Raw genomic sequence first — 6748 nt, forward strand, 5'->3', positions numbered from 1 at the left:
ATATTTTTATAATTAATATAAAAATATATTAATACATTTTCCATTCATTGTTACACAATCTTATGTATTAAAAGTTAAATTTGATAATTTTAACTAATTGTTACATAATTTCACAAACTTAGCCTTTCCACAATTTATGACAATGTACTTTCATTTATATGCGAATAATATTTTGGATCATTTTTATATCTTTTCATACTTCCATGAAATACTTTAGCTTATACATATGCAGTCGTCATTTTTGCGATTTAGAATACAAACTTGCTTTATCACAACGAGGTGTAATTATATCATTTATAGCATTCTACTATAATTTATATGATTTATAACATTTTAGATTGCTATTTAATAAGTTTTTTAACAATAATAAAGTATGATGCTATTATGTGTATAAAACATAAACAATCATCAAAGCTTTAATAGACCCGCATGTATTCTCCCCCAAATATTAAAGCAATAAAAGAAGGGCTGTAGAACTCACATTCGATGCGTGATCTCGATACTGGTTCGTTTTCGTGAAGCCTTTTAGTGAATAACCACAAAATAAACATTCTTGAACTTTGAAACACTTTAGGGTTTGGGACTGATTTCTTAATGCTTTGTCAAATGAGGGTTCATTTTGTCATTTTTTTAAGAAATTTAAAAGGGATTAGGGTTTTTATGAAAAGAATTCTCATAGTGGGATCATTTTTGTTTAATGGTTCAAACTTTAAAGAAATTAGGGCTTAAATTGCCCTGTCTCTTTTGTTTTGATCGGGTATAGGGAAGAATGAATGAAGGCGACGAACACAGAGAGGAAAAATAAAGGAAGCACGAACGCAGCGATTTGGTGGTGACGTTCGGTCCCTCGTGAGGAGGAGAGGAGAACTCCAATCTCCGACGACTCCCTCACGTGTTTCTGCACGTCGTTGGCAGCGAGGAGTTCCGATTGCGAAAACCACAAGATCGAAGGCGAGGCAGGAGGCGGCATAAGGGGGTGCGAAGGATCGCATTCGGTCAATCGATTCGCGAAGAGATCGTCTCCGGGATCGACGAGGCCGAAGAAATGAAGGTGGGAAGAAGCCGTGAAGCCCTCTTCCTGCCCCGATGGTGATGTGCGAAGGGGGAAAGGAACCGGTGGTTGAATGATTCAAACGAAGAGGAGGGTGCCGTTCTCCAGCGGGCCTTCCCCTTCGATTTGGGTCGTCTACTTCGCCTGAACAGGAAGAACAAGGAATCAAAGAGCTGGTCTGATCGTTGTATCTCCGACAGGTAATTGTATGGGGCTGCCTCTGCAGCTCCTTCGTGAGCAAATTCGGACAAAAAATCAACAAAAATTTTGAAGAAAAAAATAAGGAATTGAAATAATCAAAGAGAAAGTTCATTCAAATGAATTAGGGCAAAAACAAAGAAATCGTGAGATGCAGTAAATGAGGTGAAACGTTGAATGATAAGGCAGCTTTAAGGGCTATATTTCCTCAGATTTCTCTAGTAATCATTTAATGAATATTTATGTTTATCTAAATTTAATGAATATTTTTATTATTTTAATGACTTAATTGATTGTCATAATGGTTTAAAAAAGCAATTATATCAAAAACACTTTAATCATAATTTTTTTTTTCTGGGACACTGATGCAGAGTAGTCACAGTAATAAATAAATGCATAAACACACTATGCACACATAAAGATTAACTATAAAAATATATTAATGTCATCATGCTTTATTCGATACTATATGCATACTACTTTGACTACTATGCATCAGTGTCCTTTCAGAAAAAAAAAAATTTATGATTAGAGTGTTTTTGATATAATTGATTTTTTATAACATTATGACAATCAATTAAGTCATTAAAATAATAAAAATATTCATTAAATTTAAATAAACATAAATATTCATTAAATGATTATAGCCTTGTACCTTCAAATCTCTCAAAATTGATCACATGGTACAACTAAATCCTAGAGAAATTTGAGGAAATATAGCCCTTAAAGCTGCCTTCAATCATTCAAAGTTTCACCTCATTTACTGCATCTCACGATTTCTTCGTTTTTGCCCTAATTCATTTGAATGAACTTTCTCTTTGATTATTTCAATTCTTTATTTTTTTCTTCAAAATTTTTGTTGATTTTTTGTCCGAATTTGCTCACGAAGGAGCTGCAGAGGCAGCCCCATATGGATTAGGGAATGATACATTCACTGGAGATATGTAAAATCCATCAGATCTTAATAGCCAATAACAATAAACAACACGAAATCCAATCCCTCCAAACCTATCGCACGTTCTTCGCGCAAGTTTAGCAAAGACTTCCAAGCAATCATATGATTGACCCCACCAAAACTCAGCATCAAATGTTGTGGTGCTATCAAGTCTATCACAAAAGGACCAATGATAATAATCGTTTGAAGTGACATTATGTTTACCGAGATCATCATCTTTTGATCTAACATGCATAAAAATATTATCAGGAGTACCGTTAATAATATACATCTTTCATTGTGGAGTAAAGAAGCAAGAATTTGTGATGGATGGGAAGGAAAATGCTAGGATGAGACAAATCAAGAGGCTACGCATTGTATATGACAAGTTTAAAAGAAACATAATTTTATAAATTGTAATAGTTGGTTTTTTATAGAAAGTTGGGCTCTCAATCTATATCATGAGAGGATGTACTCCACCATGCTAATATTTAAGATGCATTAACTGCTAGTAATGTAAGATAGTAGATTACACAAATTATCCCCGTGGTTTAGCATAATATTTGACTTTAATCCCTAGCTATTTTTCACTCAAACAGTTCTTATGTTAATCTTTGTTCTGTCGATATTTAAGACCTATTAACTGTTAGGGTTCTTGGAGTTTGACATGTGCTCTGATGACTTCTAAAAGTGCATTGGTGAACAACATGGTTTATTTTTTATGGCAATTAAGATCCAAAAGCGTATGCAACATAATGTTTTCCATGTTTTGTGTGAAGTTGATCTTTGTAATATTTGGTTATTATTTATGTTCTCTGGAGTATATATATATATATATATATATATATATATATATATATATATATATATATAAAATATATATGTATTACTATATGTATGTATATTATTAGGTGAAACCTAATGCTTACCATGTTTTGTGTGTTATTAGTTATAAAGAGAATTTGATTGTGGTAAAATTGTACATAAAGTTGATGCATCGTTGGGCCATGTGACTTTGTCCATGGAAATATATCTTTTAGGTTTTTCTAGCATTTTTGTAGGGAATAAAATGATATGGACGTTAGGGGGGGGGGGGGGGGGGGGTTTCATGTCGGTTTTCTCCAAGATATAAGTTGGGGAAGGAAGAGGAATGGAGTGGGTTTTGGACTTAATTGTTTTAATAATAATTTAAAAATATAATTAAGGACAAATAATCATTTTAATGTGATCCGGTGCTACAGTTGAAATAAAACCAATCTTAGGGATCCTCCGAATAAAAAACTCTTTATAAGGATGATATCTATAGATTAGAACAAATCATGGGGACAATTTATGTAATTTGTACTATATTTAAGATGAATTGATTGAGACAAATAAGAATATTTATTGCAGCATTTTAAAAAATAAAAAAATGTTATATGTTTATGTTGTTTTTTAGTTTATATATCTTATCAAATATACCTTAAGGGCACATATAAGAAATATTAATTATGAGAAATATTACCGTAATTAAATATGAAATGTATTAATTATAAAGAATATTACTCATTGAAAAATGTAAAATGTGTTAATTATGAAGAATATTCTTTATAATTAATGTATTTCATATTTAATTATGATAATATTCTTTATAATTAATATTTATTATACATGTTTTATGACACATGTTAGAAAATCTCATATATTTATACAAAAATATTTGTTGATGTAAAATAATATTCATTTGCAAAATATAACATCAGGGCCAACCCAACGTTGGACAACCCGGGCGACCGCCCATGGACCATGTCTCCCGATTCCCAATTTAGCCCAAACTCAAATTATCCCAAAATAAAGAAATTGGCCTGCTCAATGACATGTTCGATGACAGATGAGCGCACATCTGGAGTGGCCAAGAATGAATGAAGCTTCAAAGGGGGAATTAAAAAGCCTTGTAAATATAATCGACATCATCGATAATGGTAACTGAATCGTCATATACACCAGGTGGGAACTCGTGCATCCTCGACGTCATGATGTCGCCTTCTCCGTGACATCAGAACTCAGAAATGTATTCAACTATCGCTTCTGGAATTGTCATTCTCTTTTTCTTGAATCGTCATCTACTCTTCTCTCTTACACTCACAGTTGACTTCTCTGTGCTTCCCACTCTGGTTTTTCTAAGACTACTCCTCACGCTCATTTCTCTCAAACTTTCTCACAATCCGCCATTCGTTTTCTACCTCTCAATCTGAATTCTTGACCACGCCATCTGCTTTTGAATTTATGTTGATTCCAGAATCTTTAGGACTTTTCTAGATAACTTTAAGGTATGATTTTTGTGTCTGAAAGCTTATAGATTTGTATATTGATTTTTTATTCTATACTTTTTGAATCTGATTTTTTCTTATCAATCTAAGTTATATATCAGATTTCTTTTTCTGAAAGTTTATAATCTTTGTTTCTGATTTTTTTTTATATATCAAATCTCTAAAGTTTATCAAGGTAAAATATTTTCTAATTTGTTCCAAATATTCTACAATATTATGATGTTTGTTTCTGATTTGTTTCTGATTTGTTTCTTTCAAAGTTTCAGCGTCAAATATTAGATTTCTGTTTCGATAAGATAATATATTAATCAGAACTTTAGGTTATCAAGTGTTTTTGCTTTTATTTTATCCATCATTTTGTATGACTTTTGTTATTGATTTTATTTTCTAGCTTACTTTCAGATTACGCTTCCACTAAGATAGAAATCAGGTGTACTAATTTCTTGAAATAGTCTATACTTATGGATAATATCATAGCTGTTAACTAATGACTTGAAAATATAAATTTTTGACTCATGATTCGGCTCGAGACTCGACTTGTAAGAGTCATTATATTTACAAAAAATATATAAATATATAATGCATATATAAAACATAATATTCATTGAAATTTAATGAACATCTATTATATTTAGTGTGGTAGAGTGTTAAAAAAAGTAGAGCAGGGGTTAATAAAACATAATATTCATGTGGTGCAATACTCGTCCGAGTCACGAGTTGACTCGACTCGGTACGAATCAGGCAAGGACTCGTAAATTTTGACCGAGTCATACCTAAAACCGAGTCATACCACGACTCACATCGTTTTGGGTATAAAATGAGTCGACTTGTGACTCGTATAAATTTGACAGCTACGGATAATAATAAAATGTTTCATAAAGTTTGCTATTACTATTTTTTTTTTAATGAAAATGTATGCGATGTGGTATGAAATTATATTTTTTTTGTTTGTTTGTTTTTCTGAATCAAAGTGATTGTTATCCATATGTTTTTATAGCATATAACATCTTATCAACCATGCATGTTATTGTTGCATTTGAATAAAGATTTTTTTTTCAAAACTAAAGTTATTAAAGAAAAATGCATAAGAAATATTGAATGGTTTGACAATATTATGTATAAAGAAAGATATGTTAGATAAATTGGTAGTATTATCAATGATTTTGCATATAAAAAAGTTTGAAAAAGTCTTATCCTTTAATATATGTTATTTTTTTGTAAATATTATGGTTACATTTGTGTTATTGATGATATTATTAGTTTTCTTTATTGATGTCTTTTTTTCAAATCTTTATTATATTTGACTTTGAGGGCCGTTGTTCTCTTCTCGCCTGGGTCCAATATATGTTTGGATCCGCCCACGGACGGATCCAGGATTTAAGAATAAAGGGGATTGAAAGCCTCACATTGCAATAATATATTAAAATATAATGTTATACTCAAATAAAGTAATAAGTCTAAAATTTTAAAGAAAATTTCACAAGTAACATCTATTTATTTGAAAAAGGAATCAGTGTTTTTTTGGTTATAATTTACCCTATAATTATAATTAACCAAACTATCATGCTATAATAAAATTATCGGGTACAAGTAACATTAAAAACAGTATGCAATAAGAAATAAAATTTACGTTCATAATTAGAGAATTGAAATCATGTCAATGTAGCAGTGTAGCTGAAAATAATTCTTAATTGAAAACTAACCTCCTCGACGAATAAAGATAACTACACCTGACCTATTGATAAGAGTCAATTAACAAAAAAATGTTTATACATAAATAGGGGTAATATAGATATCAATAAAGGTGGATAATATAGCCAATAAAGGATTGATACAAATAGTGAATTAATCAAAATATTCAATTAAAATAAAATACATAGGATGAGGTGGTGGTTTTTAAGAATTAAAGTGAAACGTGAGATTCTATTTTAGATAGTTCTTATATAACTTTCATTGACTCAATGTTTTTTTAAAGTAATTGAAAAGGGCTCATATATTATTAACTATTCAGCATGGACAAAAGTTAACACAATAACTCATTTTATCTATAGTATTGTTTAAAATAGAAAAGTGCTTGAGGGGAGCCAAGCATCCGGCAGCCCCCTATTCCCTCCGCCTCTGGATTGGCCTATACAACATACATTAAAGGGAAAATTTCATATATATCGTTGCAAACTCAAAATATTACTTCAGTATCCTTGCAAGCTTTGAAATTACACCTATATCCACCCAAAACTATAAAAATTACATACATAT

The 6748-nt window shown here is 30.9% G+C and overlaps 1 long non-coding RNA gene across 1 annotated transcript; it reads left to right on the forward strand.

Moving 5' to 3' along the window:
- Positions 1-362: 362 nt before the first annotated feature.
- Positions 363-2743, forward strand: LOC128133015 (uncharacterized). The gene is made up of 2 exons (XR_008231212.1): positions 363-1251; positions 2139-2743. It is a non-coding gene; the product is annotated as an uncharacterized LOC128133015 (long non-coding RNA).
- The last annotated feature ends 4005 nt before the right edge of the window (positions 2744-6748 follow it).

Source organism: Lactuca sativa, chromosome 3 (genome assembly GCF_002870075.4).
Source record: "Lactuca sativa cultivar Salinas chromosome 3, Lsat_Salinas_v11, whole genome shotgun sequence".
Classification (NCBI taxonomy): Eukaryota; Viridiplantae; Streptophyta; class Magnoliopsida; order Asterales; family Asteraceae; genus Lactuca; species Lactuca sativa.